The sequence below is a fragment of the Chiroxiphia lanceolata genome, chromosome 2 (assembly GCF_009829145.1).
Source record: "Chiroxiphia lanceolata isolate bChiLan1 chromosome 2, bChiLan1.pri, whole genome shotgun sequence".
Classification (NCBI taxonomy): Eukaryota; Metazoa; Chordata; class Aves; order Passeriformes; family Pipridae; genus Chiroxiphia; species Chiroxiphia lanceolata.
In genome coordinates, this window is record NC_045638.1 from 30,015,875 (window position 1) to 30,042,597 (window position 26,723).

At 38.9% G+C, this 26,723-nt stretch overlaps 2 long non-coding RNA genes across 2 annotated transcripts in view; one reads left to right on the plus strand and one right to left on the minus strand.

Annotated features, from left to right (window-relative positions):
• LOC116783407 lies at window positions 1-26,368 on the plus strand. The gene is made up of 3 exons (XR_004355673.1): window positions 1-44; window positions 25,665-25,847; window positions 26,151-26,368. It is a non-coding gene; the product is annotated as an uncharacterized LOC116783407 (long non-coding RNA).
• The window catches only part of LOC116783408, a 30,092-nt gene continuing 16,889 nt past the window's right edge, over window positions 13,521-26,723 (minus strand). The window contains exon 4 of the long non-coding RNA XR_004355674.1: window positions 13,521-13,538. This is a non-coding gene — a long non-coding RNA (uncharacterized LOC116783408). The remainder of the gene's footprint in view (window positions 13,539-26,723) is intronic.

The following is a 26,723-nucleotide window of genomic DNA, read 5'->3' on the forward strand; positions in this document are numbered from 1 at the left end:
AAGGTGCTGGTGCGAGGACCTTTGAAAGACACTGGATATGGCAGGTCACTCAGTTCCTTAAGAGTAGGCCCTGGGTATCTCCTTCAGCTAGACCATATTCGCTCTTTTTAAAATTTTAATTGGGTTTAATTTTTGGCTTATAACTGTGCATCTGGCTCAGAGAGAGGAAGAAAGCCCTTAGCTACATTTTAAAAAGTCCAATCTTGGATGAGCTCTTTAAGTGATTATAAAGTTGACTAAATGTAAAAGCTTTGCAAAGGCAGTAATTTCAGACACACTTCTGGCTGCTAAGACACGTCTATGTTTCATTTTTGTATATTTTTAGGGAGCTTAAGTGGGGTGGGTAACTCACTCATTGGAAAAAAAAAAGGAGGTTTTAAATGTCATGCTTCATTTGGCTGTATGGAAAAGCTGACTATCAGATGTCCTGTCAGGAAATAAGATACACTGATATACAATGTGCAAACATTTTATTTTGAAGAACTCCTTCACAGTCTCACTTCATGGAAGTGAGTTGCCCAACTTAGTCACACAGCAAAGAGAAGTCTGCATCCTGATTTAGGTTTAATTTCTTGGTTTAGAGCTCATGGCAACAGGATATCTGAAAGGGAAAGCATGCCTCAGGTTTTTTTAATGTGGCTCCAGTAATTCTTATCATCACCATCAGGAAATGGGTCCCAGTACACCAGGATATGCAGACAACATTAGCCAAGAGAAATTTTTTAACCTCCTCTTTATAGCTTGTTTATTAAAAGTGGAAGTCGGAACTATCTTTTACGGAGAATCATCACACAGTCATGTTTCTGATTTTGGAGAAAGGCTCTCTGGAGTTTTTTTAGTCTTTTTCAACAGAAAGTCTTGAGAAGCTTTACCTGTGAGGGCACACAACACTTCTCTAAATACCTGTTGTTATGATATGACCTTATTCTAGTGCCACCAAAAGCCCTTACAGTGAGAATACAGAAACAGTTATTTTGTAAAGGAAACAAAATCAGGAAAATTTAAACTCCTTTTCCGGTGTCCTATAAGAACTGATTCATGTGTTGTCATTTACTGCTGTTGAGATACTCCTGATGGTGCAGCTCACCTTGAATAAAGAACAGAACTGTTTCTTAAAAGTGGCTATTTATTTTGGGGACCATTATCTTCATTGGCTTCACACAGATAGCTTGAAAGATCTCACAGGAAAAAAAAAGGTGTTCAAGGTGTTCAAGGCAGAAAGAAACCTCTTGCCTGCCTGTTCAACAGCTCTAGGATTCTTAAGCCATAAACAGTTATGGATTGTCGTGTATCCAGTAATCTGCAAGAGGAAGACAATGTGCAGAAAGTGGTGTTTCAAGATATTAGATTGAAATTTGAGACCAAAAATGAACTTAGAAAAATGTTTTTCTATTCAAAATAAGACTATCAGAGATGCCAGACACAATCATAGTGACCTCATGTATACATTCCTTTCAATTTGTAAGCAACTTTCCATTATAGTGAGCATGTCATCAAAGCCTTGAGGTAATGTTTAATTGCACTCTCTTTCTTTTCTTTTTCCACAAGTATATTCAGTATTGTACTGATGTTTTCTCAGTTAGTTCATCTGTCTCTGTATTTTATCTTTCTGTCTGTCAGGCTTATTAGCATATTTTGACAGATTAAAAGGCTAAGGTCAAACAAGCAAATCCCAAAAGAAATACTGCTAATTATTGTCATATGTTTTTTAAATACTTTTGCTTCTTCAAAGAATTTCATAAGGAACTAAATTCAACTTTGCAGTCTGTTTCTTTCATGAGCCCCTTCTCTCTTTAACATCACTTTTCCTAGTCACTCTCCGGTGCCCCTACCCTCACTAGGCAAGCAATTACCTACTTACAAAAGTGCAAGATTGTGCTTCAGGTAAGTTACATTTTGTGGAAGTTACCTGCAGTACATACTGATGCACACACAATGAGTAGTGTTCAATGAACCAGCAAACATGGGTTTGGGTGGCTTTTCTGTTTCATGTCATCTGGAGAAGTGAAAGACCCTTTTTATTGCTGGCAAAGCGACACAGATCATACTTCTTCCAGAATCCTGCTCAGGGGCAAGTGGGTGCTGCATACAACTGTGATCAACAAAGGGGTCCTTCACACTCTAGCATTTCCCCCCCCCTTTGTATGGTGAGGAGGATTGGCTATGATCTGGAGGTAGAGTCAGAAGGCTAATGTGCTGCATGTTAGTACCAGATGCTGTGCAGTTTTCTTTACCTTCAGCTGCTTAGAAGACAAAACAGAGCAGGCAGATGATCTGAGCATGAGTGAAAAAAAAATTTAAAAAACAAAACACAGAAGTCTAACATTCAGTAGGGAAGAATGACTGCAACCACAGTCAGCTGAATACTTTCTGCTTTTGTTGTTGGCCAAGGTAAATAATAAGGTAGAAGTTCGTCAGATAAAGGAAGATATTGGCTTCTTGTGAGGATGAAACAACAGGTGACTAAAATAAATAGAGGGGGAATGCTTTTGCAACAAGATAAGCAACAAAACAATCCTAATTAGCTTAATGAGCAGACATGTATTTATCTTATGCCTCCACTTTTCTATTAATTTCCAGACACTTCCATGCTTCAAGACTATATATCTGTTTTTTAAAGGATTAATTGTTAGACGAGTACGCAACAGTAACATTGCCAAACCTCGTTCATGGCAGGTAAATCATTACGTGGCCTAAGACAGTGTTCATTAGCAGCATTGTCAATCAAGTGGGAGTCTTGCCAGGGAATTGCTGATGATACGACAGGGTCAGAGACGAAGATATTCAGTCTCTATTCATCCATCAGATTTTTTTTTTTAAATCAATTTACAGCATGATAATTGAGTCAAGTTTATTGTGCTGCCCCTCAAACAATGTAGGATTTGGTGATTATAAATCTCTTGGTATTAAGACCACACAAAAAAGAGGAAGAGAGGAAGAGAGAAAAAAAGAGGAAGGAAGCAGGAGAGTTGGGGTAGGACAGGGAGATGAAAACTAATTGCTAATATAAATATTTTAAAAGGGGAAAGTTTCAAATGGAGAAGACCTGTCTTTAAGATGAGAAAAGTAGCTGAGAGATGAAGTCCTCAGTTAAAGAAATTCTTCACTAAAGGTGGAGGGTTAAATTGCCATTCATGTATCTGCATCATTTGAAATTATTCCACTGATAAAACCAATGTGTATCCTTCCCAGGGGAACAATACTGCCTTCAAAAGTATTGTTTCTTTCTGCCGTGTTAGAGAGCCCTTTTGTAAAACATTTTCCCCTTCACACGTGCAACTGCGTGTGCCTGTGTGCACATATGTGCATGTAAGGTCTGTGTGCTAACCAGGTCTCTGCGTGAGAAGATTTTTAAAAAAAGAAATATCAGTGTGGAAGGGGAAAGTGAAAAGTCTCATTCTAAGGCAGAAACAGAAGTGCTTTCTACAGGGAGGAAAGCCCTTTTCTATCAACCTGGGCATGGCTCTGATTTCCAGGGCATATATTCAGTGCTGTATTTTCAGCCCAGGAAAAAGGGTTTGTAAGCCTCCCTCCCACGACCTGCACCCTTCTCACACTTATGCCAAAGAGTTAAAAAAAGTGTCTTTACCATCATGCACAGGCTTCCTCTAAACTGATGTTACTGGTAAACATGTGCTTGCACATCCACTTTCCTCAGTTTGCTGTTTGGCTGATTTCAGACACATGATAACTAGATCACTCCTAAGTTTTTGTATAATTACGTTTAAATATAATTTTGAGCAATTAAAATGAATGAGAGAGGAATTCATATGAAATCTGTCTCAAAATAAACCTATAAAAGTGTCGCATTCCAGGGTGATTTCTTAAACTCCCTTTCATACAGCAATCGTGCTCATGAGCTCTCCTCTTAGACCCCCGACTCTTTACTGGGGCTCATCAGGCTGATGCTGAACATATTTAAATCCTCCCCATAAAAGGTTTAGTCTAAGTTGCTTCTCCAGTACTTGTTTGAACATTAAATATGCAAATAATCATCATTACACTTCCAACAATTACACATGTTTGCGAGCACCATGTCAAGTACTGGCAGCAGTGCAATCATTTGTAAAGACAAATATTCCATTCCAAGAGATGTCATGCTGCTTAGAAGATTTCTTTTTGTATTAGTAGCCACACTGCTGCTTCATAAAGTGTGCAAATGAACGTGACAGTGCTGCCAATAGCTGCCAGTTCCTTCCTCTCGGCAGAGCAGATGTCAATCAACCATCCCAAACAGACAAGGCCTCGGTACTGCTGCAGACATTAAACATGTAGGATGGAGAAGGGAGGGCACAAACAACACAGGCAGCGCAGGGGCTCGGCATACTCCTCGCTCTCCCTCTCCCTCCTCCTTCTCTCCCTCAGCCTCTCTCCCTCTCTCTTTCTCTCTGAGGAGGCCCGAGGCCGTTGGAATATTTTAATTTCTGATTTCTGACTATATTATCATGTGTTTGTAACAGACGAATTGTAATTTGTAGCTCTGAGGTGATATGAAAAACTGCCTGCGACCGTAGGACAGATGCAGGCGTGTGTGGCAGACTTCTCTCTTCGCTGCTCTTGCGTCCTTCTCTCTCTCTCCTGCTCTTTATGTAGTTATGGATAATTGTCAGCATTCACTTTTATCACATCCAAAGTAGCAGCTTAGAGAAGATGCAACTTTAGTCAGGACTAATCTTGCCTCCTCCTGAAGTGGGAAAATCCCAAGTATTTCAGGGTCCTATTGATAACCCTTGTGCTTTTTTTTCCATAAAAGACGGATGACTCTGGCAAGCTTGGGAGACTGCAGATAATGGGATTGACTTGGTACTTAAATCTCAGTGAACCAAGACAGCATAAGTAATTAGTGAATTGGATCCATAGTGGGGTGCTAATGATGGCTAATACTGCCCCACACCATTCTAAAACCCACAAGATACACATCCATCTAACTCAGATAAAACAGAGGGGACACTGCTTTTGCAGGGATCATTTATATCTTCCTTAGCACTGAATTTATGCTCTTTTAAAAAATAAATCTAATTTTCCTAGAGTGACATCCAGAAGAACAAGTGACCGTTCTGTCAGAAGAGTTCATTATGATCACAAATACCTCTGGTGTTTTTAATTAAGAAAGGCTAATTAAGAGAAACTATGCATTTATCTTCTTATCTAGTTGTCAAGGGAAAAGTCACAAACACTATATGGTGTTTGAAAGGAAGAGGCAGTTCATATCTTTAATCTTTTTTTATATTTTACTTTTCGTTTTCAAATAGACTGAATCCTCACAAAGGAGAAAGTTCATTTAAAGAAAGTATTTCTTTTTTTGAAAACAGCACTCCAACTTTTATTAAGTGTAGTTCAACCTCATATGCCAATTTTCCTTCAGGTTAGTACAATTGTATACAAACTAGCATTCTGCCTCATTTTTCTTTCCCCACAGAGTGATAGCACTTTATCAGGATAATTTAGATAAATGCCTTTCCATAGAGTTTGCTTATCCTTCCAGGAGCTATGATCGACAAACAGCCACAAAAGATGAATGGCATCGTGTTTTGATCAAATGTATTCTCATCTAAAAGTAGAGAGGGTTTCAAGGTGAGGGGAATGTCTGTTTTCCTCAGATGTGATCATCAGAGGGTGGTCCTCCCCCCTCCCCTCCCTGTGCCCTCCAGTTTGTTACAGTGGCTGCGAGTTAGGATGTTTCTGCATGTGAGCGTGCGCATTGCACATATCCCTAAAAACAGGGACAGCTCAGTAGAAGATGTTTTGACTTAATCCAACAGTTTTAGCAAATAGTTTTATAGAGAGAACTGAAGACAGGGAGGAGAGGAGAGAATGACACACAGAAACTGGGAACTCAGGTACCCAGCTTTTGTGCTGTCAACTAAATTCTAAAGCCAGAAAACTCTTGCTTACTTCAGCTTCTTATTTGCAATTTATCCCATTGATATGGGACTTTAAGACAGGTATGACTCGAGGAAAGCTTGGACTGTAGCATACAAAGGGTTAAGATAAAATGTAACTGATTAAAAGCAAAAGTGTCTGCTGCCAGACACTATCTTTTCTCTTTTCTTTTCTTTTCTTTTCTTTTCTTTTCTTTTCTTTTCTTTTCTTTCTTTTCTTTTCTTTCTTTTCTTTTTCTTTTCTTTTTTTCTTTTCTTTTTCTTTTTTCTTTCTTTCCTTTTTCTTTTCTTTTTTCTTTTTTCTTTCTTTCCTTTTTTCTTTTCTTTTTTCTTTTTTCTTTTCTTTCCTTTTTTCTTTTCTTTTTTCTTTTTTCTTTTCTTTCCTTTTTTCTTTTCTTTTTTCTTTTTTCTTTTCTTTCCTTTTTTCTTTCCTTTTCTCTTTTCTTTCTTTTCTTTTCCCTTTCCTTTTCTCTTTTCTTTCTTTTCTTTTCCCTTTCCTTTCCTTTCCTTTCCTTTCCTTTCCTTTCCTTTCCTTTCCTTTCCTTTCCTTCCTTTCCTTTCCTTTCCTTTCCTTTCCTTTCCTTTCCTTTCCTTTCCTTTCCTTTCCTATCCTTAAATTTACTTACCTGAAAATTCCTTTCCTTAACTTTCCTTAAATTTCCTTTCCTTTCCTTTCCTTTCCTGAAATTTCCTTTCCTTTCCTTTCCTTTCCTTTCCTTTCCTTTCCTTTCCTTTCCTTTCCTGAAATTTCCTTTCCTTTCCTTTCCTTTCCTTTCCTTTCCTTTCCTTTCCTTTCCTTTCCTTTCCTTTCCTTTCCTTTCCTTTCCTTTCCTTTCCTTGTTTTAATTTCCTTCTTTTTTCATTTCTTTTTTTTTTTTTTTTTTTCATGAGGATTAAGATGAAATCTTCCTCTTTCTTGACTGCCAGAAGAGCCTTAATTCTGTGCTGGTTTTTTTCGGCAAGTACCTCAGTAGGTGTGTGTGTGACCACAGTAGGAAATGCTTTTTAAGGAGAACTTCATATTCCATATTTGAAGAGAAAAAGCTGTTTAATGCAGGGGCTCTTCGTAGTCCTTATAAATCTGTAACTGATTAGGAGGCATTCAGAGCTAATGTAGGATGAAAAGATGGGCAGATTGTCGGCCGAGAAGGCGGAAGCGGGGGTTGGTTGGGGTAAGGATCTGAACTGGATTAGTACAAACCCAAGTTTTAGTTGGGATGGAGCTAAAGTGTTAGCCTGGAGGCAGACAGGCTGCCCTTCATCAGCTGAAATACTCTCACCTCAGTGACTCTTTCTGACTCTCAAAAAACCAGAGATTCCCCCTGAAAGTAGTGCTTTGCAAATTGAAGCTTTAACCTCATCCTTTCTATCTGGCCCAGAGATCTATCTTTCTTTCTTTCTGCACACAAGAACTTTTAGCTTATGTAGTTGCTAGATGCATGTATTTCTAAAATGATAGGCATTTTTATAATATTAATAAATCACACAGTCCTTCAAGTCTAAAACAGAACTCTGCCACCTCCCCAGCCAGGTTTCCATTTGCATTTCTGTTTAGCATCAATTTACCTGGCTGCTTCTAGCTTTTAGGACTTGTTGTAATAGTCAAAAAGAAAACAACTAAAAATCTTATTTTCACCATACAAGACCTGAAGTACTTTATCCTGAAGAAACCCAAAGTATTTTAGTCCACATAAATAACCAGAATTCCCATTTTATTATAAACAACATTTATTGGGAAGCACTGCAGTGTGGAAGGGTAGAGTAGGAGTATGAGAAATATTAAGATGTGAGGATACATCTTCTGCAAAACTAGAATATCATTTGTTAAAGAAGCTCCCTTTTCTTACTATATGTTTCTTACTATAGCTGTTCACCTTCCATGGATTTAGCTTTTGGAAGATCATTGTTTATCTCCCAACAGCCTGCATTTCCCCTTGAATGTGATGAACACAGCTGCAGGATGCTGCATCACCAGTTCTGGGAGTTTATCAGATGGTGGGGGTCTTTAAAGAGTTTTCTGGTAGAAAAATAAATGCCTCCCTTCTTTTGACCCAATTTGCTCAAATATTTAGTAGTTACTCCCATTTCTGCTCTCCTCCCTAAAAATAGACCTAGAAATTGCAGGCACTGATAGAAATAATAACATGATTGGACAATGGCATCTAAAATACTGCAATTCTCAATTTTTACTTCTGAAATATCACTCCCGATTTTTTCTCACTAATCAAGAGGACTTTGGCAGAAATCAGGAAAAAAAAATCTAGAACTGATTTATGATTTACCCCCTTATACCTAAGACTTTCACATAGTATTAGCAGAATTACAGAGCCTGTAGTAAACAGTATTAAACCTCAAACACTTGGCTAAAAGCAGGTCCATATCCAAGGTTATAGAAAAGGAAGGGTCATTTCTATGAAGATACTGATCTTTCCCAAACTAGGATCTGCCACACATTTCTTTTTCTAATGTTTCAAAAGGAGGTCAGTTCATTCCCACATCCTTTCTAACAAGACTTTGAAAGTTACAGTAAAAAAAAGCAAAACGAAAAAATGTACAGAGCCCTTACATGAATATGAAGGCAGGATAGACTACATTAGTGAACTTCTTTTTGATGCTGAGGTGTGGAAGTCAAGATAGCACTTGTTTTTCCCACCCATTGGAAAAAATAGCATAAGCTGCTTGAGCATTTTCATATAAGGGGAGAAATATGGAAGAATGAATTCTGAATCGCTCTTCTCTGCTATTAAATGCCCAGATTGTTGTCTGCTGTGGGAGAGTTTGTAGAGCACATAGATAAGCAATGGAAGCAGAAAAGGTTTATGTAAAAGGAAAGTGGAACCAGTAAACATAAACAACTGTTTCATTCGACTTCTTATTTTCACTTTCCGTGATTAAGCACACATGGCAGAAAGACAGAAAAAAACTGGTCTTATTTTAAAGAAAGCAACTCAGAATACCATACTTTGCTTTTTACATCTTATACTAGATATGAGAATGCTGCTGAAAAAGTGCCAGAATTAAAAGTAATTCCCTCAACTTAAGCAAACAGTCCTGAAATCTGCCAGTTACTGGCATATATCCACTGGTTTGAAAGTTTGAAAGCAGGCTAAGAAAATTTAGGAGTAGTTTTTGTTTGTTTGTTCCTGACCACTGATAGCATGAGCTAGCAGCTGGTAGGAGAATAAAGGAAAATGTGTGTGTATTGGCAGCAGACAATTTATAACATGAAGCGATTATTCTCTCAGTCTTAAACATCAGAACTTGTGTCTTAAAAAAATAATAATTTGCTTGGACAATTTTACAACTGAGCATTTAGTTTTTCCCATTTTTCCTCCTTCAAAGATGTGTTGGAATTTGTAACCAACAAGATACATAATTTATCAATCTTGTACTATTTTTTTTAAGAGACGTTTTTCAATCTTGAGCCTTTTAAAGCTTATTGCAATCCTAGCTTGGTAAACCTACATCTCCACCTAGTGGTTTCACAGAAAGGAGAAGCAATGTGAGCATCCAGATAGTTTGCAGTGCAACACCAGTGTGAAGAAACTACGTTCTTTCTGAATGAAATATTTTAAAAGTTGTAATTAAATATACACACACACATATATACATGCTAATTGAATGTTGAAATTTCATTGCCATATGCAATTATATAATGGCTCTTTTATTTCTTAGTGTTTCTTAATAATTTCAACTACTGACAGAAAAACAAAATTTTAGTGCAGCATTCGCTCATCCTGTATTTTCACTAACCCCCTAAACCATGCTTGGGCAGTGCTGGAAGATTCTTATCTTTCCTATACCCATATCTCTGATGCAGAGTGTGACCAAAGGTACAAACTAAGCACAAAACAACTAGCAAGACTTTGAAAATGCCCTGGGATCTCTCCTTTGCACAGTGATGTTTTTTATAACCCTCTGGTTCAGGATAACTTATATCTGCTGTGAGGAATTTTCAGGAAATCCATGAAGGTGAGAGTGTACATGTGCACAATGAGTATAGCTTAGGTACCAGAGCAAGAAAGATTCCAAAAGATTCCTGTCCTTTTCCCAAAAGATTAATATTGTATTTTCTTGAGTCTCAAAAAGATTCTTTCTCCAATTGTTCTAAAAAAATTATGAAGGATATCTTTGAAAGATTCTTCTTCAGAACAGAGGAAATTGGATTACTAAAAAAAGTGCCAACACAGTTGTTTACTGTCCCATACAATCACCTTAAACCATCCCAGCTAGAGCTACCTCAGTGTATAAAGAAGACCCCTTCAGGTACAAAAAGAAACTAATATCTTTCAGTACCAGCAAATCGATTCCTTTAAAAAAATAAAATATAGGCAGAAATGAAATTAGTCTCCTGATCCTGTCCAAAATATCTTATTTTTCTCAGCCATAGTTCTCATTTTTCTTTCATGTCTCTGCAGTGCCTGTCACTTCACACAGCAGTGAAAATCCTATTCTTTTAACAAAACATTCAGTTCCATAGGACTATTCACAGTGCACAAAATTAAGCATGTGCCTAAACCTGTGCAAGACTGGATCCTTCACATGGACAGTAGATGTAGTGTTAATTAAATGCTACTTGTAATAAAATATATTAAAGTGATTGAAGCTACTGTAGCTGCAGTGGGCCTAGAAAGTACAATAATCCTTCACTGTAATGTAGAATCCTCGTGTCAGAAACATGTACAGTACTCAGAAAGAGTATAATTAATGCACATTACCATACATACTCAGAGACAGAATGTATGAAGAGGGTGCTTTGGGACACGGCTAAAATTTTTGTGACTTCCAATTAGGGAAATTTTGAAAATCTCCAGTTTCAGCAATTTAAAATTATTCAGTGGTATCATAACATTGCCCTAAAACCAAGAAAATGAGAAATAATGTGAAAATATGGGTTTATTTCATTAATTACCTATTCAAGCCTTAAATATTGTTTTCCACAAATACAATAAGTATTGATTTTCTTAGCTAATTAAGAATGGATTGTCGCCCACAAATAATCAAACTAAATATTTAGTCTTGTACAGTTAAATGGAAAGCTAGATGCTTATTTCAAAGATGGGTAGCATGTGAAGGTCATTAGAGAGTCCAAGGTCAGTACCGAAACGTTCTGCTGAAGAGCAAGGAGGAATTATTTTGGAGAAGGAGGGACATTTTGGGTGGCTCAGCTTGAGAACTGTTGCTGTCTGAGATGGTCACTGAAATTCAGAGGTGAAAATTGGAGGTGAAAACGAAGCTCATTTTTTCCTCAAGAGAGAGTTCACCCTTCTCTTGGACAGTGAAACCTGCAGGGCACTGTCAGTCAGCACAGTGAATTTATCAGCAAGAGACCCTGGCTGGTCTTGCCCTGAGCTCTGGTGGCTTGCTGGGCTCCTTCTGAGCAGTTAGAAACAGTGTCCTTTTATGCATGCTATATCTGACACATGCATGTCACAGATGGATACCAAGTACTCTTGACAGCGCCCAGTTAGAAGCTGTTTGGGCAGACAACACAAGTGCTGCAAAACTCTGGATTAGCTTTTAGGCAGAAAACTGGAGCTGGTTGAATAACATGAATGAAAGATGGCAAAACCCCCACACCTCATTTCCTTGTTACTTTAGCTGACCTCTGACTTCTTTACATTTCAGAATTAGATAAAAAATGTAGGCTATGTAACTTAGCAGAACAGAAAAAAGTGACAGTGTTGCTAAGGTCAGAGTCTACCTGGGTTTGCAGTCTTGTTTGACAATTGTTGGTTGTGCTCTGTCCAGCTGTTTAAATCCATGCCAACCGTCGGAGTTCTTTGGGTAATCTAAGTAGTCAATTAAAAAGCTCAGTATGATTGAGCACTCTTCATTGGCTGTCAAAGCAATAAAAGAGCTGTAAGTGTTGGTTTAATGATACATGTAAGAACATGAAGTATCTAGTGTTGCCACTCAAAAAGTATTTTTGCTTCTCCTCACTGTAAAATTCATAGTTTTACAATAGAGGTAGCTCTAACAGAAATCTAGAAAATAACTTTTTCAGGAAAAAAAAAAAATTCTGGCATTTGACAAAAACTCATGTGATGGTTTAAGAAAACTGCAGGCTCCACAAACATTCTGGAAAAAAAAAGTTTCAAAATAGCAAATTTGCCTAAGTCCAGAGAGTTGCAAATATTTTAACCACTGTAGATTTCTCATCAGTTAAGATTACTCATCAACTGCATCTTCAAGAGAATTATGTGAAACTCAGTGATCCTGATAGGTCCTCTCCAACTTAGTATATTCTTTGAAACATAAACAGTTTACAGAACTAAATACCAAATAACAGTCTGCATATCACATTGTCTTTGACCTAAAAGGAAGAGCATTGTGAGCATGCTTTAACAAAGTTTTGTTTTTCAGGCTAATGAGCTCATGCATGGTGACGTGTGTGCTATGTTCATGAATAATTGCTAAGACTTTCAATGAAACATTGAGTATCACAAAGTATTTATCAAACAGGTACAATTAAGTTTACATGATGAAACTCAGATTATTTTACTGTAATACAGCAGATGGATAAAAACCCAAACATACAAATAACACCCCCCCCAAAATTCTTCACGAGTCTCTACACCTTTACAGATCAAGGAGACATGCAATACCTCACACCTGTTGCATAACATAGCTGGAAACTTTCTTGTGTTCTCATCATGTGTTCTCTCTTGTGTGCTAGGATGCTAGGACTGGTTTTCTCTATATTCAGTTTAATTTTCAGGGATTGAAATAAGCACACAGTCTGGATGAGTCATTATTTCTAAAACACTTGGGCTCACAGGTAGAAAGACCATCACATAAAGTAAGTTCTTCAGTTACAGACATATATTTTATCACAGTTTTAGTAGTATGAAGTGATATAAATTCTAATATTGTAACTAATATATAAACTCTAGTTTAAATCTATAAACTCTCACCTTAAACTCATTTTGAATTTTTTTTCTTTCCATAGTCCCACCGATTAAATTTTTATCACGTTATTTCTCCTTCTTTGGAGGGTAGTAGCTGAGATGACAGAGGATGGCACGTTTTCGAATATAAGCCAAGAGTTCTCACATCCACGTCAATTTTAATGTAATTTTACCTAAGCATTCCTGGTAGTCCCTACATACTATGAAGCATTTCCTTCAAAAAACAAAAATCCAGACTTCCTTCAGTCACATGGGAAGTGACCTACAGAGTATCTAAGCACTTATGTGAGCAGCACAGCACTCCAGAATGCCTTGTCTAAGCCACCTAATGGGAAACGGCAACTTTTCTTCAGCCTTTTCCTCCTATTCCTGTCTTTTTTTTTTCAACCACTCTCACTCCCTGCCAAAAAATGATCCAGATATGCCACGGTCGGGGGGGTGGGGGGGTGGGGCTGTGACACAGCATGGACAGATCCAGAGACAAGTGCAACTGCAATACTTTATTAGGGGAGTAGGGGTTTCATGAGTTTCAGGTGGGGAAGGGGCTAGAATATGGGGTGGAGCATGAGACAGACAAACAGGGGAACAAATCGGGGTAGGGACACAGGCAAAGGGGGAGGAACGTGGGAGGAACCGGGGAAGGAAAAGGCGAATGGTGGCTGTCTCCTCTCTGCATCTTCTTTAGCCTATCAGAGAGGGAAGCGGGGAAGCGGGCGTGCCTGGGCGTGTCCGGGAAATACAAATCCTGGGGAAACATACAATGTGTATATTTATAAACACATAAGAACTGTAAAGTCCGTATCATAAAGTCCTGTCAATTGCTGTATGTTTTTCTCCACACCTGGAACCTCTCCCATCCTGAATCTTGTTCCTTTACGTCGATACGCTTCAGTTTTGTTCTTTAAACAAAAATAAAAGCAACAAAAAACCACAGACAACACAACCCCCACACATATGCCCTATCTTTCATCTCTTTGTGAATACTTCATTGGTCTGTATTCTGGGTACATCTAATATTGCTGCATTAAGACTTCTGCACATAGTGAGCAGGACAAACTGAAAAAAAAAGTACATGGGGGAGAAACAGGTGTTTGTAATCTTCATTGAATTGAAGTCCAAGATTGTGTTTATCTTGTAATTTCAGTAGAGCAGTTATTTCATTGTAAATGATGACAAAACCATTTGACTAATTTAATTGGTACACAGATTTGGAGCCATATAAAATGTTTTCCTTATTTGTAGTAAATATATATACATGTATGCAGATATACATTTATATATATTGGTGAGCAACTTAAGGAGAGAATATATACAAAATCACCTAGAGAAACATTAAATGATATTAGCAAATACAAGTCACTGATGTGTCTCCCTTGTGTAAAATCAAAGTTGCAGTGGAAGAGAAGGAGAAGAGGATGCCAGGAAATCTCCACAGAGAACACAGAGTAAATGTATAAAGATAAGGGAAAAAAAAACCCACCACAAACAAACAGATAAAACTCAGACAGAAGTCAGATGTAACATTTATTAGGTAAGCTCATATGCAAAATAGCTTTCAGAGTTAAATGAGGCAAGGTGATGTTAACATCTATGAGCATCCACTGTACTGGTTTTTCTGCATTTATGCAGAAAAAAATAATGCATATATTCAATCTGATGTAAAGGTTTAGCTTTAAACCTGCTAACAGTAACTGTAGGTTTAGTACAAATAATTGTGATTCAGAGCTGAAGTCCTGCAACATAGTCCAGACCATGTTTTTGTAGGGGCTGCCAGAATTTGCTTCAGATTTAAAGGTATTGCCCAGGTTTCAGTCCACCATTTAGTAAGGAGATGATGAAGCCTTCAGTTGCAAAGATAGAGATTCTCTTCCTATTTGGCCTTAGTGATTTTCTGTGTCATTAATAGATAAACTTGCAATGGTTTTGTGTTATGAAACAGTTTCTGCATTGTTGTACTTGTCTGCTGTAGTTCAGCGTTTGTAATGCTCTAGGGCAGCATCTAGTGCAGTTGATTTTATATGAATTCTCATGAGATTTTTAAACTTCATCTATGTGTAAAGTTCACAGGCTGAGTTGTCTTCCTCAGCTGCTGCAAAGACTCACAAAACCATGTAGATAACAAGGTTGATTCCCCCCAGATCTGACAGCTGGTGGTCCTCAGATGGATCAGTCCTGAAACCTGGGGAAAGCCAAGCTAGAAAGCTGAGCTGGAAAGACTTAAGTGTCTTCAATAATACACTAGCAGGGCTTTTGAAAGCCTTGAACTCCACAGGATTTTCTGCCAAGGATTTTCTGTGAGTTTAGCACAGTTTGAAGTATATGGTTTCCAGCAGTCACAACCTCCACAGACTGTGTCAGACAGGCTTCTGGGAGGCTTCTCATGTGGCTCTACAGCATGTGTTACTTGTGGGATGCCTGTCCCCAGGCCTGGTGCAGAAGGGCTGAGTCCTCTAACACTATCCAGCTGGAGAAGGCTCTCTTCTGTTCGCTACCCAGCCTTGCTGACTGTGAGACCTGCTATCTTTGCTTAAGCAAAAGCTGCTCAGTTTTTCCATTTAGAAAAGGAGAAAGTATGACTTTTTTCCTCTTCAGTTTCAGTGGTTTGAGGTAAAGTCACGAGTAGGACAATTCTGTAAGTTTTGATAACACATCATTATTTTCTAAGAAAATAGTAAGGTTGTTGGAAGCACCTGTTAATGTTCTCATACCAGTGACCCATATTTTTACACAAATACACAACTGCTCTATAGCTACAAAACTGTAACAATAGGTTGTGATTTATAGCAGCAAAAATGTTAGAAACACCCCAGTAATGTTCTTGATTGCTAACTGGTCATTTGCTGCAACTTTCGTTACAGACATATCCTTATAGCACCAAGTCTCTAAAACAGATAAAAGAGCCCAGATGGCTGAGTGGTACACAACAGCTAGCAATATAGTTGTTTATCTGTGGAGGCCATCTTTGAAATACAGGCCAAATCATGAATTAATCTTGCTGAGGGATCTTTAGCTGTCAAGCTAAGCTGTAGTGGATAGTTACAGGGAACATAAAATTAATTTCAAAAATTATTAAGTAGTTTAGAAAAGGCTGCCCCTGCAGAAGAAGATGAAGAGTTGAAGTAAAACAGGAGTTTATTCATACGAGCTCTTCTTGGAAAGTTTAACCTTTAAATATACCTGGCCTGAAGGTATCTGACAAACTAGCTCAGTGGGCTTAGGTCATACTTATTCCTTCCACTAAACTGGACTAAACAAAGGCAAGTTTGTGAGGGTCATTGCTGACTTGCTTCCAGTGTTTCTTCAACAGCGCTTTGCTGTCCGGTGGACACTAACAGAGCTGGTAAATCTTATTTGAGGTCCTCCTGCTCTGTCTAGTTATAATAATTCACTAACTAAATTTCTTTCTAGGCATAAAGCTCTTGATAAAGATTTGCCCTACCCATACCCGTTTTTTATTTTATTTTTTTAATTTATATACAGTGTACCAAATTTGGCTGTGACTGATTTGCTTCTTCTCTACAACCTGGTAGAAGAAAATTTTTATGTGTTAACTTTCACCATGCTAGAAATGCCAGGGGAGCAATGCACAATCTGATAAGTCCTCTTCAGGAAAACTGGGGATTTTCCATTTTTTGAAAATTCAAATCATCTCAAGTCAGGACGTCTTTTCAGAAGATATGCTCCAGCCTTAATTGGGGTGCTCAGTCTAGGGTAAATGGGTGAAATTTAAGGGCCAGCAATATATAAACAGTTTTTCTCAATAATCTCACAATCTCTTCAATTCTATGCATTTAAAATGAAGAATCTTGCAGTGTGCAGCCTGCAATATGGTAAGTATTCCTGGAACACGGGCAAGGCATTTATACCCAGTAAGTAACTCTACATCACTTGCACAGTGAATTATTTCCCACTCTTCATAAAATACGGTATAATTGAGTGCAAGTGCAGATTAACAGGGTACAAGAACATGAATGGTTTCTCCAACGTTGTTTCAAAACCATTGTGCAGTGGCCGAGAAGTCCCTTCAAGCCATGTGGCTGAGATTTGTGCTCTGTGAGCCTTAACACCTCACTTTCTGCAGTCCAAAACTATAGCCCTGTGATGTCAGAGTGACTCTTCAGTCCCTCTTCTGAATGAGTCTTTGAAGGAAAGACAAGACAGATCCTTAGAATCATGGTCTGAGGAAAAGCTTTGCCATCAGAACTATCAGAAATGCCTCTGCTTTGCCCAGAAGTTTGAAAACACAAAGATAAAAAGGCTAAAAAATATGAAAGAAAGTGTGAGGCAACAATAACATTAGGTAAGAGAAGATAGGATGATGAGTGGTTTGAGAGCAGTTTATACCTCATTTGGCTTTCTACAAAAGTGTATATTACACAAGGAAAGATTACCATCCATTTTATTCTTTACCTTTACATCTCCACGTTGCACAGACATATGATGAACATCATTTTGGTGGGAAACACTTGGGAGCTGCATTGTGTCTGTCACAATATGTCAAGTCAAACATATGAGCTGAAAAAGTGCCTTGGTTTTGCTCAATTAGTACTGTTTGCTTTGTGGACCTCCTATTAGCAAGTATAAATTTGTACAGTTGTCACCATTTAAAAATCAATATTTGCCAAGGGTTATCACATCATCAAGCCTAGGACACTAAGTAGTTCCTTAAACTTTGAGCAGAAAATAATACTGCGATCTGGTAAATATTTAACACACGTATCATTTTATGGTAACCACTACTTTTGATACAGGTGTTCATTACCTCCTTCTAGCTAAACCTTCCATTAAATTACATTGCACTGAACTTAGGCTTCACTTGAGCCAGAGTGCAGTTAAAGGAACTGAGAAGTAGAATATAGTTAAACAGACTCTAATGAATATCATGAAAATAATTGTAATGAATAATCACTTTGATTTTTTTACTGTCCTCTCGTCCCAAAGCATATAATTCAGCATGGATTCTCTGTGGAAATACTGAATTTATGGTTAAAATATATCAAGGTAAAAGTAACTGAAAGTTCCTTTTGCCTTTGTATGTAATAGCAAATTTTCTGTTTGGCAAGGAGGGCTCCCTAGTAGCTAGCTACACTGTCCAGTTACTTTCAATCTAACCACCCTTCCTTTCATGTGTAAGTAACAGATGTTTAAGACATAAGAAATTAGATAGACTGTGATTACTGAGAAACAACTTAATTTCAATTCATTACTTTATGTTCTCATTCACTTGTTCCGAAAATGACAGTAGTTAGTAGGGTTGTTGGTTTTTTTAATTGACACATTTTATGTTTAACAATCAACTTTAACTTAACCTATGCACACCTCTAATTTTGAAACACATCATTTGCGAGCTAATATGTCACTTTTTCATCGTAAATTGGAATTATTTCCAAAATGGCTTCACTTTAATTACATGTACGTCTAGAACTTAGCCAGCTTGTTTTCATGTAGGCTACAGGAAGAGGTAAGGAGAAAGCAGGAAACAACAGTTTTGGTTTTTTACCTTTCCCAAAACCAAATCTATTCCCTCCCAGTTTTCTAAAAAAGAGGTATTTCAAATGAGCTAGAGGGGGGGCTTGGCAGGGGAGAGATTAGGTTTGGGGTTTTCTAGTGGAAAGGAATAGGCATGATTAAGAAACTATCTTGGATAGCTCATTAGCTTTCAAATATTTCATGTGTTTGGCTGATAAAGGTAATAATGTTCACACAAGTACTGTAAGGCATTTGACTTTGTACCTCACAAAATTTTGATTAAGTAAAACAATAATAAACTTAACGTGGTGTATCTTGAATAGCTTAAAAAGTATGAGTTTTTGTTGTAATTGCAAACAGGGAATTCTCACAGAAATTATGTTTTCTTAGTCAGGTCCTCAGGGATCAGTTTTTAATGCCATGCTGTGAAATGTTTGTATTGGTGCAGAGGAAAAGACTTAGACTAGGTGTTTGAAAGACCTTTCTGAAATATAGTACAGTTAACTGTTACAAAGAGCATACCTAGGAAAACTATGGTTTCTTAATGAAGATTTTTAAGAATTGATTAAGTAATATGTTGGGTCTATCTAGGTTCACTTGCATCTGATTTCTAGTAGGGATATGGTCTAGATGACTCTTTGCAATTCCTCCAGAACCACATGATTTGAAGACAAAGTGATCACTGATAAAATTTGAGGGTGGTCAGGAACCTGTAGCAGGGATAAATAAAAAGAGGGTAGACTGCTGAGACAATGCCAGCTGAATCACTCTCCTAATAACTCACATATAAGCAAGCAACACACTGTTGGAGCATAGTCACAACAACAGGGAAGTGGGAAGAGACGGGGACAAGAGGGAGCATAAAACTCACCATCTTATAGCTGTATGTTAACACTGTATATCACAGAACCTCTGTCACCAGTTCTGATCTTCCCAGTCCAGAGAAAAGTCATCAGAAATGCTTTATAATTTGCCTTTGCAATAACTGACCCCAACAAATTATGCCTTTACAGTTAATAAGTCAGGCAACGTTTGCAGGGACAAGTATTATTTTTTTATGTCTAACTCATATCATTGGAAAAAAACCATATGAGCTGTTAGGTACACAAGCCCTAAATCTCCTCTTTTTTCCTCAACTGTATCAATCTGTCTTGTAAAAAATACTACTGGGCCTTATGAAGTGTGGGGTTTTTTATACCCTCTGGCCATTATAACTATAACTATAACAACCCCACTGCAGTCATAAATTGAAACAAGTTATGCTTTCTATCAGTGACAGAAATTAAGTCCCAAACAAAGTGCTAACACATGTAATAGACTCTCCATCAGAAAAAAAAATTAATACAAGCTAGATATTTTTAATAAATTATGTATATCCAAGAGGAGCTGAGATTCGTAGGTAAACCAAAGAGTTTAACAGGCTTTTGGTCTTTGTTAAATGGGTGGTAAAAGAATGGATGAATCCAGTTATTCTATTTGGTTCCGTGAACTATGAATTTAGAGCTTCGTAATTTAATGCCAGGAGCTGCATTAAAAAAAAAAAAAAAGTCAAGTAGAACAGCTCTAAACACACTCTTATTTCTAGTTTATTATTCTAAATTTGAGACTGCTACATCTCTCACTTTTTATTCTGTGTTCACCTTATAATAAGCTCCACAGAATGAGAGTCAGGCCAGGCCAGCATAGACAGGCTTTTAAGCAATCTCCTCAAGCACCACAAATCTATGTTCAAAACTTACAGTTTATCACATGTTAAGCCTATCCAGATGGTAGGTGATACTCTGGTATTAACAATCCATGTCCATTTCCACTTCCTTCTCTATAGAAAATTGCCATCCCTCGTGGACTTTTAAAAGTTAAGGAATTCATATACATACAAGTGTACTCCACATATATTACAGTATCTTGCGCTGAACTAAAAAACAAGCTCATTGTAATTTAGAATCTGAAATATGTAACAGAACACAGCTTCAAATGGTATGAAATTGTGCTATTTGCAAGTACTTTCCCTAACTGCCTGTGGCAGTCCCAGGATCTTGAAAACAGGACTTGGAAAAAGACAAGTGGTTTATCTGCCTGCCTGTGAGAGCTGGAGTGACGGGGCTTTGTGTGAACAAATGCAGGACTCTTCTCTCCTTGTAGCAGCACAGGCATTGCTACTGCTCCAGTTCACAGTGCTATGAGCTGCACACCCAGAACAAACACATCAAATTTATGGACTGGGGAACCTGGAGACTTTTAGTATACATACCAGACACCAGAAATAAGGGTGGAGTTGCAGAACAGACTAAACTGGCAAGGAGATGTAGTTGTAGTTAGTTTTCCAGTGGTTATAACAAAACACGTAGCTAGAGAAATCCCAGCCTTGAAGGAACTAGGAAAACTGTGGGTTTACACCTTTAAAGATTACTTGCAGATCATAAGGGCTGCCTTTCAATTTTTTTCAGAGGTTTCCCAGCTTTCAATAGGTCCTAGCAGTAAGCGCCTCAGCTCTCTGCTTCCCTGTTGAATTGTTCCACTGCAAACACCTTTCCCTTCCCTGTCCTTCCCCTATGAACACCTGCATTCCTGTGGGGGCAAGGCCTGGGACCCCAGCCTTTGTCCCAGGAGAGGAAGACCAAGATGTGAGGCAACAGACGTTCACAATGCACTGCACAGCTCTGCAGTTTAGATGGGGTGGAAATGATACAGTCTCAGAGCAGGAGCTAGCAGAGCTGTGTGAAACTGAGGTTTCAGTAACTCAGGAGTCTCCAGTCTTTTATTACATCCTTCTTTGGCACTCTGTGAATGTGCATCGCTTAACAGCAAGACAAAACCTGAAGCCTTGTTTAACCCTTGGAAATATTAACAAAGTTTTGTCAAGCTACTTCCTTCTGAAAATCTTTTTTTTTTTCCCTGTTTTAATTGCCTAATTCCACCCAGCGGTTTTCTCCTTTTCATTGTTACCATGAGTAAACTATTTGGGACTTAAAAGTCCTCCAGATATCTGACTCAACTGCATGTTATCTAAAACTTCAAAAACCTCTGGACTGTTTCAAGTCACCTCTTCCTCAGGTCTGTCTCCTCCTCTACAGCACAAGCAGTTGACCCTTGCTGGCATCAGCCTGAGCATTTAGCAGGAGGGACCATCCAAGATGGTCTGATAGGTAACTTGGGGCAGCTCATTTAGATGTCTAACTTGAGAAGGATAGGACAATTAAGTGTCAGAATTAGGAGTATTCACATCCTTTTTATTTAGCCAGAGAAAGAAGTAGATCCCTGTAGTGGGTTGACCCTGGTCAGATGTCAGGTGCCCACTAAAGCCACTCTCTCACTCCCCTCTGCAACTGGGCAGAGGAGAGAGAAAAAAAAACAACAGCTAAGGTTTCATGAGTTGAGATAAGAACTGGGAGAGGTGACTTACTGGTCACCATCACAGACAAAATAGACTCGAATTGGGGATATTGCTTAAATTTATAACTAACAGAATCAGAGCAAAAGAGTGAGAAGTAAAATAATCTTAAAAACACCTTCCCCCTACCCCTTCTTCCTTCCAAACTCTACCTCCTCCCCTCCAGCGGTGCAAGGAGACGGGGAATGGGAGTTGCAGTCAGTTGTTTTTTCTACCGCTGCTCAGAGAGGAGTCCTTCCCCTACTCCTGTGAGGTCCCTCACACCGGAGACAGTCCTTCATGAACCTCTCTGGCATGAGTCCGTCCCATGGGCAATCGTTCTTCCCAAACTGCTGTCCCGTGGGTCACTTCTCCATGGGGTGCAGTCCTTCACGAATGAGCTGTACCGGCGTGGGTCCCCTACAGGGGCCACAAGTCCTACCCAGGAAAAGCCTACTCCAGTGTGGGCTCTTCACAGGCTGCAGGTTCCTGGCAGGATCCTGCTCCATGTGGGCCTCCCACGGGGTCACAGGGTCCTTCAGATATCCAGCACGCTCCAGCATGGGCTTCTCCATGGGCTGCAGGTGGGTCTCTGCACAGTTCCTCCATGGGCTGCAGGGGCACAGCTGCTCCACCATGGTCTGCACCACAGGCTGCAGGGGCCTCAGCTCCGGCACCTGGAGCACCTCCTGCCCCTCCTTCTGCACTGACCTTGGTGTCTACTTTGTTGTTCCCATGTCCTCACTCTGCTCTTCCCTGGCTGGAATTTTCATCCATGCAACAACCTTCTGTTCTTAAATATGTTAGCACAGAGGCATTACTAGTGCTCCTAATTGGCTCGGCCTTGGCCAGTGGCAGGAGGACCATCCTGGAGCTGGTTGGCATTGGCTCCACCAGACAGGGGAAGCTTCTAGCAGCTTCTAATAGAAGTGCCACTGTAGACTCCCCACTACCAAAACCCAGCCACAGAAACCCACTACAATCCCCTAAGCCCAATTCCTTCCAGAATCTATTTCTCCTCACTGAAATATGGAAACTGAGGGAAGTTTGCAGTTCTGAAGGTATTAAGTCCCTGCCACTAAGCAGTATGATTATCCTGCCTGCCTTCTTCCACAGTTCATACATCCCATACAAGTTCAGGCACCCATAAACATTAGTGGATATAACGAGATTTTCTGGCATAGCTAAGTGCCTTCACTGGTGCATTTTTCTCTCTGAGCTGAAAGCATGCCATGGCATTCAGAGATCATTACAAGGTGCAATGTGTTGTTACCTGATGCTAGCAAAACAGAGGTGCAGACTTTTGTAACACTGTCTCTTTTTTTGCACACACTCATCCTCTGTGGCGAATTTTCATTGCATCTGCTCCTGGCAATGTCTTGGGGTCTGTGTTACCTTTACGAGGTGCACAAAGTGCAGAAAGTGTGTGAGTAGTCAGCAGCCTAAGTGGCATAGAAAGTTTTTCAGCTGCCTGTTGCTGGAAGCTCAGCAGCCCTCACAGGGTTAACCCATAAGTGGGCAGGGTTAACCCATAAGTGGGCTTCTGTCATGTCTTGACACAAATCGGAACTTTGCCAAAGAGCATTAATTAAATTTCATGCTTTCCATCAGACTTATTACCCTACCAGCTCCCATACTGACATAGGCTATTATTATTGTTATTACTTTACAGTTAGTGTGTTGTTCCCTAACCACCATTAAATAAGACTGGAGAATGTTTCTGAGTTAATACCTTAAGACTAGGCTAAACTATACAAAGCACTGAGAATTATAGAAGAAACATTTATTTAGGGGTCAAAGTACTTTTGCTGTGTTAAATTTTTTGGGGACATATTTCTTCCCAGCTGTGTCTTAATTCTTCTAGACTTGAGGAATGCCTTGATCTATGTCAGCATTTCAGAAAGGGGAGGTATATTTTTAGGGGAAAAGAAAATGAAATGATTACTACAAGAAAATGTGTGGTAAAATATTTCTGAAATGTTTAGAGGAAAACAAACTGTTGAAAATATGCAAATTTACCCAATCCTTGCCTTAGATTTATGTGATTTTTTCAGTTGTTGTTTAAACATTATGTCATTAATTCAGTGCAGCTATGTGAACCTATTAGGATCTGCTACCATGGATTATTTAACCTGATGATGGATCTCAGAGAGTAAGACTGTAAATAGGAGTGTACACTTGTTCAGACCTTTGCAGTGCTTCCTCAGACCTGTGAGAGCATCCCCATTGTAGGTGATAGAAGTTGCTGAGAGAGATCACAGCACTATGCTGAGATCAAGTAAACATCATTCAAATCCCTGCTTCCCATACCATGAAAACATATCGGAACAAATATACCAAACTGTCCAGCATTTATAGACTTTAGTAATATGGAGTGCTCATTAAAGACTGTCTGCTTTCGGACTCTTACCCTGTGCTACTTTCAAGCTCTGTGTGGACAACTGTCCTACTTTTCTTTTGTTGGGTTGTGCAAAAATCAACTTGCATTTTGCCTTGGGAAAGAGGCTGGATTTCTATTTGCTTAGCCCTAAGACTTGTGCAGAGAAAGCAAGTTTGTCATGTATCTGTCATGACATTATCTAGATAATTCCTTTTGATAAGCAGTATCATTTTTCTGGAGCAGTATTGAAAAGGACTTTACCCTGGAGTGAATTGAGAGCAGCTGATATGGTTGGATAAATACTTAAATTATGCCTGGTATCAGGTAGATGCTTTCCATATGAGAGACGATCATGATTGTAAAAAATTTTTTTGATTGTAAAAAATGTCTCAGGTTACTTAAAAAATTATTCTCCAGATCTGATATTTTAAAGTTGTCTCTTTTTCCAAATCTGGCCATTAATACATTCAGAAAAAGAACGTATTTCTATTAAAATACAGCATTGTGCAGAGGGAGCTTGGAAACAAACTTGTTTCTTTCACAGCAGCTACACCACTATTTCTGAACTCTGTGACTGGATTGATGTTTGGACCCCATCATGGCAAACACAAAAGCTTCAGTGGACTGCAAAAGCCAAACAGAGACATCATGTTCCAGCAGGAAAAAATTCAAGCTGTGGTTGCAACCCACAACTCCCTTCCTAATGAAGTATTCTGCCATTGTCAAACAATTGTGAAACAAAAATACAGGGCATCTAAGCCCAGGATTTCTCTGTACCAGTATTAGCATTGCTGCCACTTGCTTGAGCACTGGTAGCAGATTAACTTCCAAAAATGCCAGTATGGATAAAGCGGTAGAAAGCACTTATTGTTCAACTTGAATACACACCTCAAGGTGCCCCAAGAAAGCTAAACGAGTCTCCCTACTTTTCCTTCTGCTCTTGAACTCCCTGCCATAGCTTTGCTCTTTCCTGCATCCACACTCACAGCCCCATATATGTGCAGAACGGGTGGTACGTGAGAGTGGAGGAGCACGCCGTTGATACCTTCGGTGAGTTAGGGGGCTGGTGACATACCAAGGTGAGGGAGCAACAACAACCCGCACCCTTATCCATCACCTCTGACCCATGTGCAAATGGTACAGCTGTAAGAGCTTTTGTCAAAGGAGAATGAACAACTGGAGAAGCAGTCTTCCCAGCTCCTAGAGTGTTATTACACATCTTGTATTTTTTTCTAAACTGCAATTCCTGGAGGCAAACTACACAATCTGAAGATTTCACATGTCATTAAAATTACGTGCATACAGACTCACACATAAAAACATTCTCAGGTGTTATGTTAGTGGAGCAAAGCTTGAGAATATGACCAAAAAAAAAAAAAAAACAACCCAACTCTCTGGACAAAGAAAAAGAAAAGAGTATTTTTTAATTATTTAAACATTGTGAGCTAGTCTCATAATTTCTCAGCGTTTAAAGCTGGCAATAGTTTATATTGCTAGGTACATGCCTTAACACAGGTAGGACTTGTCTGCTGGAGAATCTGAAGGCAATATCTTTTATGGTCACAAAGCAGCCTGCCAAGTTGTGCTTTTACTCTCTCCCATTTCCTTACAGCTCTCTGATTCTTTTTTCCCGTGTCCTTTTCTTTCCTCAGTACTCCCCTCAGTCATCTACCCTCCATCTCACAAAGAAGAGAGAGGCTTGTGAATTTGTTATACTTTGTGTTGGAGCACGGGCAAATTCTGGAGGATCAGGCGAGCTTGTTTTCATCTTTTATGAGCAGCATCTCCCTCCCTCTGTGCTGCAGCCTGTGGTGACACTGACCTCTGGTGATCACGTAAGTAACACACTGAAGTGACAGAGCTGCAATTTTGAAGTATGGCGGGGTTTTTTACCAGGGAAGTGTCTCCTCTTTGATGAGACTATATTTTTCAGTGTGTTTTGCACTATGAAGGACAGACACAGGTACATCTTCTGTGGGCTTGCTCCTACTCTGGTTTTACACGTGAGAATTATCACAGTTCTTCTGTTACTCAAATAAGTTTTACACATTTCTCAAAATACTTACTGCACACGATACTGAAGTCTATCATCTGTCGCACTATTTCTTGAAGACTGACTTACATATTATGTTTCTCAGGAACTTTAATTACTAAAAAGTGCTGAATAAGGCTGTGGCCCATGCAGAAGTGACACCGTGCAGCCTCTTGAAGCATGCTTCCATCTCCGTGATTTCTCCTTGCATTCGCCAAACATGACATTAACTCCACCGAAGTGAACAGAAACCAGATCTCCACCCAGGCTATTTTTTGTCCATCTAGTCAAGAAAAGCAAATAAATCCAGGGCTAAGGCTGCAAGTTTTCAGTTGCTCATTTTAAATGTACTCTATTATATTGGAATGATCTCAGCACAGTGATGTTACAGAATTAAATATGTGCTGAAGACCTTGGCAGAAGTGAGCATTGAATTAATGAAAAGAGTTTCAGCTTGACATTCGTCTATTTTGTAACTTTAATTCCTCTCTAATTTATTCTTTGGAAATTTTAGAGCTCACTCCCATGCAGATAGAGTGCGAGAAAATATTATGTTGCTTATTAATCATTAGAGTAATGACAAGGTATTGGAAAGCACAATGTGAATGAACTTTAATTAAAAATTATGATACCCTCATTACGTAAGCAATGCTTTTCAAACATCATCCAATACTGCTGT